At 37.5% G+C, this 16,116-nt stretch overlaps 2 protein-coding genes across 2 annotated transcripts in view; one reads left to right on the top strand and one right to left on the bottom strand.

Annotated features, from left to right (window-relative positions):
• Positions 1 to 16,116, bottom strand: part of LOC126371461 (WD and tetratricopeptide repeats protein 1) — a 65,766-nt gene that overhangs the window by 858 nt on the left and 48,792 nt on the right. The window lies entirely within an intron of this gene.
• Positions 1 to 16,116, top strand: part of LOC126371433 (uncharacterized) — a 335,692-nt gene that overhangs the window by 319,177 nt on the left and 399 nt on the right. The window lies entirely within an intron of this gene.

Raw genomic sequence — 16,116 nt, 5'->3', positions numbered from 1 at the left:
TTTTTATTTTTTTATTTTTTATTTATTAAAGATTAAAGAGTAAAGGCAGAAACACTGTACTGAACCCAGGACTTTCGAGTTGTTCACACTTCACACTTTTTTTTAATTAGTCAGCGCCAGGAGATGACGTGCTGTGTGATAAGGTTCGCGCAGGCTAAGCACCTTGGTCGCCATTACCTATCCTAGGTTCCATTCCCAGCGAGGTAAACTTATTAGGTACTTACTCTAGATTATATACAGCTCAACAGATGTTAATTACTAATATTTACTTATACTTACTTATATTTTAAGGAGCTCGGTGGCGAAGCGGTAAACGCGCTCGGTCTGCGATTGTTGAAGTTAAGCAACTTTCGCAAAGGCATAGGATGGGTGACCACAAAAAAAAGTTTTCATCTCGAGCTCCTCCGTGCTTCGGAAGGCACGTTAAGCCGTTGGTCCCGGCTGCATTAGCAGTCGTTAATAACCATCAATCTGCACTGGGCCCGGGTGATGGTTTAAGGCCCGATCTCCCTATCCATCCATAGGGAAGGCCCGTTGCCCAGCAGTGGGGACGTTAATGGGCTGATGATGATGATGACTTATATTTGCCTAATATTTTTCTAATTTTTAAGTTTTCTGTGTAATTTTAATTTTACTTTATTTTTAAATAGTTAAATCCCATTAATTGTATAAGTTACGTACGCCGTAATTGTCATTATATATTAGTCACAATACCACCGTAACCTTCTAAATGTAAAAATGTTTTAATGTACTTATGTGATGTGGCTATATTTTATAAATAAATAAATACTTATTTGTAAATTACTTAATAATTTATTTTCTAACTCGACGACAGCGGATAATATTATAACATTTTTATTTATTATAAAACGGCCTCTGTGGTCCAGTGATTGAGCGTTGGACTCACGATCCGGAGGCCCCTCTGGTTCAAATCCCGGTGGGGACATATCACAAAAATCACTTTTTGATCCGTGATCTGTGAGTTCGGTTAGTAGGACATTACAGGTTGATCACCTGATTGTCCGGAATTAAGATGATTCGTGCTTCGAAAGGCACGTTAAGCCCTGCGACTCAGCGACTACTTACTGATGTAAGTAGCCGTTACATGAGCCATATTAGGGGTCTTTGGCGGCTCAATAATAATCCTGACACCAGTGTTGATGAGGTTGGTAATCCACCTCACAACCCATACGATAGAAGCACATGTGAGAATGAAAATAAACTCGATTTGTCATTCACAACTTAAATTGCGAATGAATTATATTCTCTTCAAAGAGTTTACTAACTTGCTAGTTGCAAACTGACATTCCTGAGCATTAGACGAAGCTTTATGTTTATGTGCAAGCGCAACTCATGCTTGTACATAACTCTTGGAATTTATTTCGACAACGTGTTTTTATAGTTTTCCTATGAAGTGTGAAGAAGGTTGTAAGACACACAGCAGGCAGGCAGGGTATTGTCACACGACACCGCGCACTGCCGGTGTTGGCGGTGAAGCAGTTTTAAGGTCGCATTGGCTGTATGCACACACACACATAAACGGCCCATATACGTCCCACTGCTGGGCACAGGCCTCCCCTCAATCAACCGGAGGGGGTATGGAGCATACTCCACCACGCTGCTCCAATTCGGGTAATTGACTGTATGCAATTCGCTGATAATAATAATAAAATATATTAAAAAAGTTTATTTAGGTAAAACCTACACACATACACATTTATAACATTTTTAACAAAAAATATACACACATTAATAACCCTAACACACGAACACCACCTGGCCCGCGGCGCACCTCTACAAAATCTGTGTCGCGTTGTGTAAAGCATAAGCAAGTGTGTAAAGCACAAAATGATTTTCGTGATGTGCCCCCCACAGGGATTCGAACCCGGAACCTCCGGATCGCGAGCCCAACGCTCTAACCACTGGACCACGGAGGCCGCAAGCGGTGAAACAGGCTGTTCAAACTCCTAGCCGCTTCTAACGCGGCGCGGACGCAGGAATTCAAAGCAATAAAACGAAACGTGGCACGATTAAAAGAAAGAAATCTAATAAAAATGTACATGAAACCTAGATCAATGGTTCTCAAAGTTTGGTGCGGGAACCACTAAGGATCTTCATGTATTGTGTGGGTTGTGAGGTGATAGCCCAACCTCATCAACCCTGTTATCAGGGTAATTGTTGAGTCTGACGACTACGTACTTTCATCAGTAAATAGTAACCGGGACCAACGGCTTAACGTGCCTTCCGAAGCACGGATCATCTTACTTTGGGAGAATTTGGTGAGCAGCTTGTAATGTCCCAACCAAACCAGACATCGTAAAGTGGTTTTTGTGATATTTCTCCTGTTGGTAGAACGCTTGCCTCTCAGTTTGAGATTGCTGGATTGGAACAAGCACAGGCCTGAACCAATGATTGTCAAATTTGTTTTCGAATTCATGTTTGGATCATAAATGGGTATCACATGCTCAGCGGTGAAGGAAAACATCGTCCCTTTCCTTTTCGGTGGATAAGAAAATGACTTAAAGTAAAATTAGGAGGTGTCTGCAGGAATCGGGGCCATTATTATTATCAAAAAAAAAAACAAAAATCATTTATTTCAGACATGATGGTCCATATTACATTAATTAATTACACATTTAAAAAAAATAAATAAAATGAAATAAAATTAAAATTAAAGTAAAATCAAAATTAAAACCAAAATTAAAATTACTAGTAGTTTTTGTTTGTCAGTAAATGCATCATACAACAATTATAAGTAACAGGGTCTCGCGAGTGTATAAATTTGAGAACCGGTGGTCTATCCGCTAGCCTGTTAGGCTAGGCAGAGGTTGACGACCACTGATGCAAGACCTAGCCTGAACTTAGCGAACCTGCGATAGAACCGCCGCTCACACCGAACTAGAATCGTTAGACGAACATGCGATAGACGAACGAACGCTAAAAAGTTATCAGGGTAGTTATTAAGCCGCCACAGGCCCCTGACATAACTCATGTAACGACTACGTACTTACATCAGTAAGTAGTAACCGGGACCAACGGCTTAACGTGCCTTCCGAAGCACGGATCGTCTTACTTTCGGACAATCAGGTGATCAGCCTGTAATGTCCTAACGAAACTAGAGATCACAAAGTGATTTTTGTGATATGACCCCACCGGAATTCGAACCCGGGACCTCCGAATCGTGAGCCCAACAGCAACCGTTATTCTTATTAGCCCTTGCAAACCAAATCGATATTATTTAATAAGAAATAAAACATTTTCTGTGTGTCAATTCGTCTTCATTACGTAACCATATGAGAGAGGGCTGAGCGTCGTGTACTTAGGCCGCACGCACACAGGCGCGGCCGTGCGCCTGCGCATACATCCAGGGCCGAAGCCAGGGGAGCGTTGTGGGACATTGTTTTAATGCATTCTTCATCTCTTTCACTTCTTCTCTCGTGTGAGTTGTGAGGTCAATAACCAATCTCATCAACCCTGGTGTCAAGGTTACTATTGAGCCGCCAAAGTCCTCTGAAATGGCTCATGTAACGACTACATACCTACTTAGTAAATAGTAGCCAGGAACGCCTGCTATACGTGCTCTTCGAAGCACGGATCATCTTACTTTCGGATAATCGGGTGATCAGCCTGCAGTGTTCGAACCAATTTGGGATCACAAAGTGATTTTTGTAATATATTTCTTTCACTGACACATTTCTTAAACGAAAAATTTACAAAAGTTAATAATGGAACAAAAATCTTGCATCTATGAGCCACGCTCTTGTCGGTTTAAAAAAACGCCGAAAAAAATAAAAAATAATATATTATTAACAAAACAAAAAGTAAAAATAATAAAAAATAACATCACACAAGAAACATATAGACACGAATACATTACAATATGTAAGTGAGTGCAACTGACGGTCTCTTCGGATATTACCTATACTACGTATAGATTCATGGATTTATGCTAAAGAAGTTTGCGTTGATGTCTTTTGTATGGACAATGTTAATAGGCACAAGATACACAATGGCCCCGATTCCTGCAGACACCGCCTAATTTTATTTTAAGTTACATCTGTCATTTTCATATCCGTCGAAAAGGAAAGGGACGGATGATTCACAGCTCTTAATTTTAGGAAGAATGAGTAAATGAATGAATAACCCGGGCGAATCAAAAGGTACGTCGCTGGTATGCAATGCGTTTGACGTGCTGTCTACTTAACTGTGTCGGGTTATTGACTGATGTAAAATTTTTAGACGGTTGGTTTAGATTTGTGCTTAAAATTGACGTGTGTTCCATAAATTTTATGCTTGTCGATCACCCGTCCCTTTCCTTTTCGGTGGATAAGAAAATGACAGATATAACTTAAAATAAAATTAGATGGTATTTACAGGAATTAGCACCATTATGAGGTACAGCTACGAATAAATAATAAGTCAGGAAGAGTAATTATGAACAAACGCCGGCGAAATATTGGCCCCACGATATTCTAAAAGGTCGTAAATCCATAACACCAACCAGTAGCGATCCCGTGACGCGCTTCATTGCGACAAGCGCTGTGATTGGTTATCAACAGCCATCATAAGGTACAGTCATAAGTATAATTTAAGTACACAAGATAAACTTTCGAAATTAAAAGTAAGTAGGTACTCGAAATGTTACTAATGTATAGTTAAACAGTTACAAAGAAAACTAACATTATCTGTAAAATGTTGCTTTTTTTAGAAAAAAAAAGTGCAATAGTTTGTTTTGCAGGCCAGTGTATATTATAACTACGGCGTAAATCCAGCCCTGCCCTCGCCGCGCACACGGCTGCGCGCGGGCATCGTCCCGCGCAGGCGCAGTGTGGACGCGGAGTTATGTTTTATTTATACTTTCTTACCACGGGGAGCCGCGCATAGAGACGCTACTGACTATTCGGGAGACGGCCGGGAGAGACAAAACATCAGGGGGTCAAAAATTAGTACTTACCCTGAAGCAATTCATCTAAGAAACCAATAAGTATTGCTATTCGACATGTGTTGGAATTGCGCACTTACTTTTAATATGCGCAATTGTCAAACTGCACTATTGCTTTTCTAGTATAGATGAATTGCCATAAACTGGGCACGAATTCGGGAACCACTTGATATCAACTATCTATAATACAAAAATGAATTCAAACTCGATATTCTTTTTTTTATAAAGGCGAATTCAGTGTTTTAGACACCGAGCCGGGAATCGAACCCGGGACACTACAACATAACTCACCCGTTCTCCCAACGCGGCTATCACGGAATTTTAAAAGAATAGAATCCAGTTCGAATATTGTTTTTAAATAGGTACCTCATGTCTCAGCCATGTCTAACAGCCTCCGTCGTCTAGTGGTTAGCGCGTTAGGGTCACGATCTGGTAGTCCGGGTTCGATTCCCGATAGACATTGTCGAAATCACTTTGTGAGACTGTCCTTTGTTTAGTAAGGACTTTTCAGACTTGAATCACCTGATTGTCCGAAAAAGTAAGATGATTCCGTGCTTCGAAGGGCACGTTAAGCCGTTGGTCCCAGCTATTAGCCGTGAAAACACTTCCACCAACCCGCATTGGAGCAGCGTGGTGGAGTATGCTCTATACCCCCTCCGGTTGATTGAGGGGAGGCCTGTGCCCAGCAGTGGGACGTATATAGGCTGTCTATGTAGGTACCTATGAATTCGAATTCACTTTTACTTTTAAGAAAAATCTTATAAATGCCGAAACTCTAATAAGAACTTTCGCTTTCGTCAACCCAATTTTCAGAAGAAAAAAATAATCAGTTGCAACTTTTTCTTTCAAAACCCGTCGGTATTAGGAGTTGTATCCGTCACGTCTCCAGAGTTTCCATGTGTGTGTATGTGTGTGAATGTGTGTGTGAAAGTGTGTGATCGCAGGTAACCGAGATCACCCAAGTTCGTCTGAAGGAAAGGCTATGCCCACGCCAAGAAATGTATTAGAATGTTCCTGGTCTTAGATGATTCTTAGTGGGTGAACTCTAGCATAATTGGTTTATTATCGAATATGGTTTAAAATCAATTTCTCATTTTGTAATTGATTTTAACATGCTTAATTTTATTGTCAAATAAAAACAAACTTATAAAACTGCGTAAAATTGTACGTACTTACTTAATTAAAAGTATAAGCCGAAGTCTAAACTTAGTTATAACATAATATTTTTAGACTTTTAAGAATGCAAAGAATGCCATACGACTTATTAAAAAATGCAATATAAATTCAAAATTCAAAAATGCAACACATGAAATCCTTTATTCCGCCAACCACAATTACCCAAGAAAAAAACAAAGCCTGGCCAAAATCTGCAAAAAATTAATTACTGAAAAAAAAGAAAGGGGTGCGGGCAGTGCGCACTGACGTAATTTGTGTGTCGGAGAAGTGCGCCCGCGCAGTGCCCGGCCAGACGTCACGCGCCCCGCACGCCGCGACAAACCCTCTTTTTAAAACCTGTGTTTTTTTTAATAAAACCTCCGTTTTATAAAACTCATTTTTAAATTTTAAAACAAATATGTATTTCTTTTTTTGAAAATTTCAAAAGTACTTAACGTTCGATTTTTGAACTTCCCTCCTCGCGGTGCCGCATTCGTAAGCACGTGTGTTCTACCAACAGGGATCTGTAAGTTCCTTTTTATTTTATTAGTTTTGAATAAGTATCGAATGTCTATGCAAGACTTATGTTCTTAAATATTTTTTATTTTTTAATGAAGAATAGCGGGCTTTCCTTTCGCGCTTTAAAACTTGTGCATGCGCAGACATTGGATATCCGATACAAGAAACTTAAATTTTTTGAAAAAGTTAAGGGTTTTTCCGACCTATCTGATTCTCTTTTTTCTTTTAGAAGAAACACTTTCTTAGATAGGTACCTAGTTTTTACTAAGTCTGAATTACGTTCAAAGGGCTTCATCTTTCAAAATAAGTAGGCAATTTTTATAAAATATTATTATTATTTCTTTTTTTGTCTTGTTTAGATGTTGATGGTGAACAATTTTCTGTACTTTTCAGTTTTTTTTTCATTTGCAACTTAACAAAATATAGATAACCAAGGTAAAACAAACAATATTTTGTCATCACTAGAAGTATTGTTAAAAATCACTACAAAATGTAATTTATCGAATGAATGCAAACTTACTCATAATAAAATTATAACAATCGTCAGTTTTCATTACACATAATAAGGCAATTTATTTTATATTTCCCACGGATCTTTGTTTGATTAGGTATTTTTTAATTAAACAACCCCTTTGCTTTCCACCGCATTAACTTTATAGTGCACTAAACAAACATGCATTCATTTAAAAAACATATTTATGTTTTAAAATAGATATTAAATGGGTACTTATTAAAAAAATAAAATTAGTAAGTAGTTAGTTACCTCCTTGGAGGATGAATGTATATAATATATTTACAGTGAATATTATTTCCCATAAAACGTCCGCCATTTTGTGAAAACATTTTTTTCAATAAGCAAGCAAAATCGTTGAATATTTCAGCTCGGTCTCTTGTAGTCGGTACACTTACTTATACTTAACCGGTAAACCTTGCAAGTTTACTTATTTTCAAATTAGGAATAGAAAAGTATGTACTTAAGTTTAAAATGAAAAACAAAACAGACAATTATCATTTCCTTTTTATGTATTTTAGAATTGAGTTTCAGCCTGGAATCCTATTTCATTCGAAAATATTTTGAATTTAGAAGCTAAACTGCCAGTACCAACTAATGTTCTTCTAAAAATTCAAATGACAAATTTAAAATTTTAACCCGTCACCGCCGCGCCGCGTCACCGCGTGTTAGCACGCGCCACGTCACCAGCCTAACCTAGGCCAACATAGACGATCGGAAGCGCAACACAGGTCAATACACTCGGTCACGGCCGCGCCGCGCACTTTCTCGCGGGATGCTTCGACTGTTCGTAGGTACGTTCTGGATACTGTTGAGACGACTGAATATTTGAAACGTGTTAACTAACATCAAGCTATCGTGAACGGAACTAGAAAATAACTCTGTTTGCTTTCCGTCACTTTCGTAGTTAAACAGTTGGATAGGTGGAGTTTTAATAAGCGATGATGTGTGAGATGTAATATTTCACTTTAGGCCAGCTTTATGAAATGAAGTAAGTATCCCGAACTGGATAACGGAGGACTAAGCAGCTAGGCATTTGCTAAATAAGTGTGTGTCATTTATTTAGTTTTTATTGGAAGACCAACAGCTAACGATACAAAATAATAGTTAAAACAAACAGCCATTTACAGGTACTCACCAATAGACACAAATTGACTAAAAAAAATGCTGTAAAGAGCACTTAAAAATAGGTACAGAATTTATAATAATGTAATTAATATGGTAGAACACAATTTATTTATTTATTTTACTAACAGGTGAGGTTGTAGCCAAATGCAAACCCAGATAGTAAAGAAAGATATTGTTTGACATCTTTTGAGATGAGTTATATTTTTGACAAATCCATGATAGCATGATAGTAAGTAACTATTATATTATCTTCTATTGACTATTCCGCAGTAGCGCAGCATAATGCGTGCAAACGCTCCACAGTCCCCGCCATCTAGTAGACAAAACCTGCGCTTAGTAACAGCATACGTATTTAAAGCAGTTTATCTAAATTAAAAAGAAACCGTTATCAACCAAACGTCAACCTAAATCACTACAGTTATTTCAACCAACTTGCTTTACTCAGACTTAAACGTAATTAACCGGAAAATCTGGCCCAACCAACCTTAATTTAGAGGTTGGGTGTTTAGAGTGGTAGTATCCTAACCTGAGTACCTAAATATCATGTATTCTGTTCCGTATTCTAAGATCTGGCCACGACGTGTATAAGAACACATGAACAAAGTGTCTTCCCCTTAAATGAATTTAAGAAGAGTCAGTGGACAAACTCTTAGGAAATAATATTTTATTTACTTACTTATACTAGTAGTTTAGTAGTGTAGATTAAAGAGAAGGCGAACATCGTGTCTTTTATGGAGGTGAAGGAATTGCTCTTTGATAGACAAGAATGGAGAATGCTACACCGACAAGAGCGTGGCTCTTAAATTAGTGATGTGATGAGTAGTTTAGGTTAAAGATAAATTGCTTATTAGCTTGTAGGCTAGCTTTATTTTAAAAAATGTATTCCGTACCTAGGCACAAAAACACCATAGTCTAGCTAGAGTCTTGTACACACGTACAACTGCAAAGCAACCCGTCTGGCTAGTAGACGTTAGTTATTTGGTGTGGTAGTGTAACTAACCTAGGCCAAGTTAGATCGCGAGTGCAGGTCAATACTCTCGGTCATGGCCGCGCACTTTCCCGCGGCGTGGCGCGCGACGCGGGCGCAGTGGGATGGCCGCGTGGGTTTACACGTTTAGGGGTTAGAATATTTGACATAGAATTTTCTAAACTATTCCTAAATATTACCACCTTTATAGACATGAGCTGCGGGTAACGACTACCAGTTCCAACGCCGTACGAGTTGGAATTTTTCGATCTTTTCTAAAGGTGTATCGAAAGTACATAAATGTAACTATTACACATTAACAATACATTAGAAGCATAATAAGTACACTACAATACCTTTTTAATCGATTTATTAATTCATTCGTCATAAAACACCTCCCTACTTACTACACGACACTTGGAGGTGATGAAACTTCCTGTTTCGGAAACAAAGTAGTTATATTAATCATAACCCTGACTCCAGGGTTGATGATGTTTGTAATCCACCTCATAACCCATAGAAGAAGATACCTACTTAGTAATGATATACCGGATAGGTACCCCAAATTGTAACGGCAATATTTAAAATTGGGTAGTTTCCATAAATTATGAAATTCTGATTACTAAATAAAGACATTTAAATATGATGAAATAATTTATTTTTTTTCTATTTAAATTATTTATGAATGTTAATCAAGAAAAACGTAATAATAAGTCCGATATTTTATCAAGTTATTCTCCGACGTCACAGCGTTGCTTTTTCATACAAATTCCATAGTCATTTCGTGTTTTGACGTTTAGTAAAAAGTAACTGATTTGACTAGTTCTTCTATCGTGTGGGTTGTGAGATGGATTACCAACCCAATCAACCCTGGTGTCAGGGTTACTATTGAGCCGCCAAAGGCTCCTGACAGGGCTCATGTAACGACTACTAACTAACTGGTTGGAAACTAGACTTAAGTGAAAAAAAAAATTCTAAACAATTTTACCTCATTCTAACTCTAGTGTCTAGAGTAGACTAGTAACTCTTGGCCTAGGTCAGTGAGCTTTTCCGATCTTTCCCGAGCGCGGGCCGAAGATATCCGACCGCGACCGAAGTGAGTCGAGCGGTTTCGTAGCGGAAACTTAGTTTAGAGTAGTGTACAATAACTAATGCTCCATTCATACTTCAGGGGGGTTAAAATGGCCACATCGAAGTAATTTAGCTAAAAAAACAATATTGCAATTTGACATACAATACAATACAAATACACTTTATTGCACCAAAATAAAAAGATTACAAAAAAGACTCTTAACTAAGTACATGGCAAATGGCGGCCGTATCGCCTAATAAAAAAAAAATAAAAAAAAAACAAATATAAAAGTAAGTGCGTAATGCTCACAAATGACAAATTACCATATTGCTTTTTTAGATGAATTGCTTCGATGTGGCCATTTTAACCCCCCAGGTGCTAAATATACCTACTGGCTTTAAACGTAAACCTAATTAAACGTAATTATCACACATACCTACAACCATACATACAATCATAGCAGTCAAACACAACGTAAGTATATGAAGAGTCGTTACTCAATAGCCAATCCTGATACCAGGATGATGAGGTCGGTTATTGACCTCACACATGAGAGAAGAAAAGATTTTACTTGGGGAAACCTCAACTCACAGATACTTTAGTAACTAAATATACATATTGTAGGAAACCTGTCAACTTTTCAGGTCCGGTAAGTAATCATAGAATAACGCTATGACGTGGTTTTAAAGATTTACCTCAAGCCTTCACTACTTACGAGTAGTTATTCCTAGCGAGAGTCTCTTTATATCTGAAAGTAAGTACATTAATTCAAAGAAATAATTAAATCGGTTTTTTTTCTGATTCGAACGGGACTTAAACCTGCAGCAGCTCCGTCAAGCCGGGACGAGCGTGTTAACAGAAATCAGAATCATTTATTCAACGTAATTATCATGGATAAACTTGTTGAAGGTCAACGTAACATTCTTGAATATACGTCATTTCGCAAGGTGTTATGGCTGAGGGGAAGAAATGTCAAGAAACTGCAACAGCAACACATCTTTTTAAAACCAATGGTACACATTACAAATTATTTAATAACTAGGAGAACACATTCAATACCAGACATTTTTATCATTTAGGTAGTCATTAATCTTATAATAAGCTTTTTTTACATAAAGTAAACTTCTTAAATTTATTTTCTGACAAATTTAAAATAACCAGTACGGTCATGAGCATTAATATGTATACACTTTGGTACCATGTCACATTACCTTTTTTTGACAAATTGAACTGTAAGTCTCATTAAATGTCAAATATGTTAGTGCGACAGAGTCCTAAAGTAGGTACATTATATTGCTCATGACTGTACACCACCGGGTCCTCCTCCTGTTCATGCGAAATTCTTTAGATCTATGTAACGTCATTAAGCCGACGCCGGCGCATATGTTACATAAATAGACAAATAGGTACAAATATAGAATGTAGTACAAAACAGGCCTCCTGTACTTAGAAGCTATTTAGCAAACGACTACAAAATGCCACAACCACGACTTGAACCCAGAACCTGTCAAACCTGATACCTCCATGTAAACAACAGAACACAAACATCAGTAACTAGCTCAAGCGAGTCCAAGTCACCATGGACCTGTGTCATAAAACATGGGTCTATATTAAAATCCATAATTGAAAATGCCTATATTGAAAATCCATAATTGAAAATGCCTATATTGAAAATCCATAATTGAAAATGCCTATATTGAAAATCCATAATTGAAAATGCCTATATTGAAAATCCATAATTGAAAATGCCTATATTGAAAATCCATAATTGAAAATGCCTATATTGAAAATCCATAATTGAAAATGCCTATATTGAAAATCCATAATTGAAAATGCCTATATTGAAAATCCATAATTGAAAATGCCTATATTGAAAATCCATAATTGAAAATGCCTATATTGAAAATCCATAATTGAAAATGCCTATATTGAAAATCCATAATTGAAAATGCCTATATTAAAATCCATAATCATTTAAACACATAATTTATGGGCTATTATTTTATTTTGGGTCCCATAACCTGTCTCTCACGTTCAAACACGATTTTTATAAAGCAAACATTTATTTTTTCAATAATTACACTATTGGTATATTTCTGATGTTATACTCGTACTTTTATGTTCCGCGTTTTTATCAAAATTATTTGAATTTAACCAAAAACACGGTAACTAAGTTGTAATTTTGAGTAACGCAGTTGTTTCCCTACAAAATTCCACTGTCCCTCTCATATATTTACTCCATATAAACACACATTACTTAAAAAATCTTCAAGACGCTATTAAAATGTAATATTTGCGGTAATAACACGTAATTTAAACTTTACTTTAACAATACTAAATATTATTTTCCTTTATCAGTTTTTAATTATTCCAAAATATTTATTCTGTCCCCGCGGCAAACCAAAAAATTACGAACACTATGTTACCATACGAAACTGAGTCTTAAAATTAGAATTTTGTATGCATTTGCGCCAAAAGTCGTATAACATATAATCAAATATTATTGGGGCGCGGGGGGAGTGCGTGGCTTGGAAATTCGCCGAGTCAGTCGCGAGGACGCCGGCGGGATAGGTGCGTGTATTAATTGGGAGACCGCTGCGTGACCGCTGTGATAGGTGAGTTTTTTGAATATTGAATAATCTTTTCCGTTATATCTTTAAAAAAAGGAGCAAATATTTATTGTACACGATCTGTTTTATAAAATGAATTACCATATGAGTGCTATTTTAGAATACACGTGGTTTCTACAACTGAGTTACCGATGCACTGTGTTACTGCGAAATATAACGCAGTTGTAGCCATCGTAACGCAGTGGAAATACTCAAAGTTTTTGCTCAATATTTACAAATTTAATAGTTTTAATAATTTAATTTATAATTATTTCGTTACAGAGTGTCGAGTTTATCGTCCCTAGTCAACAACGTGTTGACCATCGGTAGTGTTTCGAGCAGGGTAGCGTGCCTGATACTCAGAATATCATCTCGATATTCGCCGACTGTCATCCAGGTATACGCTCCGACCTCGGGACACCACGATGACGAAGTGGAGACTATGTATGAGGAGATTTCTAAAGCCATGCATAGCCATAAAAGCCACTACACGATTGTGATAGGGGACTTTAATGCACAGTCGGGGAAGCGTTGTGGTAACGAGCTGAGAGTAGGGCAATTTGGATTTGGGGCCCGGAACACCAGAGGCCGGATGCTGGCGGACTTTATGGAAAAGGAGAACCTCTATATGATGAACTCCTTCTTCAGAAAGCCCTCACCCGCAAATGGACCTGGATAAGTCCCAGTGGAAATTATAAAAACGAGATCGATTTTATCATGTCGACGAAAAAGCACATAATTCAATGATGTCTCTGTGATCAATGCCGTTAAGACGGGAAGCGAACGAACGGGTTTCCGAAAAGGCTTTAGCACCATAGACCACATCCATACACTGCGGCAGGTTATACAGAAGACCGAAGAGTATAATCTGCCACTTTGCTTGGCGTTTGTGGACTATGAGAAAGCCTTTGATTGCCAGACAGAGGTGCCAAGTGGACCATAGGTACATCGAATTGCTAAGGGACCTCTACCAAAATGCCACTATGTCAGTTCGAGAACAGAACCAGAGCTCTAATCCGATCCAACTGCAGCGAGGAGTGAGACAGGGAGATGGCATCTCTCCGAAACTGTTCACTGCTGCATTGGAGGATATTTTTAAGCTTCTGGACTGGAAAGGATTTGGCATCAACATAAACGGCGAGTACCTGACGCACCTTCGATTTGCTGATGATATAGTCCTAATGGCTGAGACCCTGGAAGACCTGAACACCATGCTCGAGCATCTCAGTAACGCATCCCAACGAGTGGGTCTTAGCACGAACATGACAAAGACAAAAATTATGTCCAACGACCATGTCGCACCCACTCCAGTTCAGGTTGGGAACGTTACACTCGAAGTTGTAGACCAGTACATTTACCTAGGACAAATAATCCAGTTAGGTAAGTCCAACTTTGAGAAAGAGATCTCTCGTCGGATCCAACTCGGATGGGCAGCGTTCGGGAAGCTGCGGAATATCTTCTCGTCCAAAATACCTCAGTGTCTCAAGAGGAAAGTCTTTGACCAGTGCGTGTTGCCAGTGATGACCTACGGCAGTGAGACGTGGCCGCTTATTATGGGTCTCGTGAGGAGGCTCGGTGTCGCTCAGCGGGCAATGGAGAGAGCTATGCTCGGTATTTCCCTGCTCGATCAAATCAGAAATGAGGACATCCACAGGAGAACTAAAGTCACCGACATAGCTCGGCGAATTGCAAAGCTGAAGTGGCAGTGAGCAGGACACATAGCGAGGAGAACCAATGGCCGCTGGGACAGAAAGGTTCTAGAATGGCGACCACGTGTCGGACGACGCTCAGTATAGGCCCGCTACAAAGTAGACCGACGATCTGGTGAAGGTCGCGGGAAGCCACTGGATGCGGGCAGCGCAGGACCGATCGTCGTGGAGATCCTTGGAGGAGGCCTATGCCCAGCAGTGGACGTCGTAAGGCTGATGACGATGATGACATACATACATACATAAACTCATGCCTATTTCCCACCGGGGTAAGCAGAGACTATAGAATTCCATTTGCTGAAAACGAATTGAATGAATTTGATGTCCCATTAAATATATTTGACTCAGACAGAAACTAATGTATGTTTAATATTGTTTTTTTGAGAAGTTTTGATTTTATTTTATTCTAAGAGAGTTTTGTTTAATTTGTTATGGTTTCAATTTAATTGTATTCTGTTTTTAATTGTTCTTAGTAAGTTAAACACCATAGATGCGGAAAGTTTACCATTATGTTACTTACTAAACTACTGCGTTACTTTTTTGTCCCCCATTTTTATGGAGACATTTTCAGACTTAGAACTAAAACTATCTAAGTATGTTTTAAATTTTTTGACTTTTTTTGATAATTTTTAATATATAAATGGCCTCCATAAATAAAATGCTTGAACTGCTATTGTTTTCCATTTTATTGCAAAAGTTTATCTCATAAAATCAAAATTAGGTAACGAAGTGGTAAACCTAACCATAAAAAGATGTATTAGACTGAAATGTTTCGTGATTTAGTAATATAAGGTCAAAAATCTTTTATCTTAATTTAAAAAAGAAAAGGTTTGAATTTAATGTGAACGTTCCCAATAATAAAACTACATAATGTAACAAAGTAACGCAGTTGTTGTTTTTCTGCACCCTCCCTAGTATAAATATAAAAATAAGTGAAAAATAATTGGTAAACATCGCTGCAAATTCCTGTAAAATGTAATTTAAATATTATTATTGTTATAATAGTAAGAAATACTAACAAACAATAGCATAAATAAAAAAAAATTTTTTTGGCGAATAAGTTAACCATGGCACCCAGAATAAAATAATAGCCCTTATAAAGTATATCTTTAATATACATAATGTCAATATAAATAACGATTAAAAAATATATAATTAACACCCTTAATTTTAATACCCCTAAACGTCGAAACCCATACTCTTAATATAATATAATGCAAATAAAGTTACAAAGTGCCTGACAAAACGTTAAAAGCAACCATCCACATTTAGTTGATATTACCATTACCACTCTTTCAATTCATTCATACCTACCTATTACACTAAAATCTTTAATGCTATGCTCTGTCCAGAGACAGGTATTAACTACATATGTTAATTATATTATGGATTTGCAGATTTATTGCTTTTTATGCTATGAATTATGAAGTTATAATTTTTAAAATTATGGATTTTCATTAATATGCCTAATAATGATATATATTTTTTATGTTATTCATTCTAA

This window comes from Pectinophora gossypiella, chromosome 12 (genome assembly GCF_024362695.1).
Source record: "Pectinophora gossypiella chromosome 12, ilPecGoss1.1, whole genome shotgun sequence".
Lineage (NCBI taxonomy): Eukaryota > Metazoa > Arthropoda > Insecta > Lepidoptera > Gelechiidae > Pectinophora > Pectinophora gossypiella.
The sequence above is the reverse complement of the archived record's forward strand: the minus strand, read 5'-3'. Positions and strand labels throughout refer to the sequence as shown.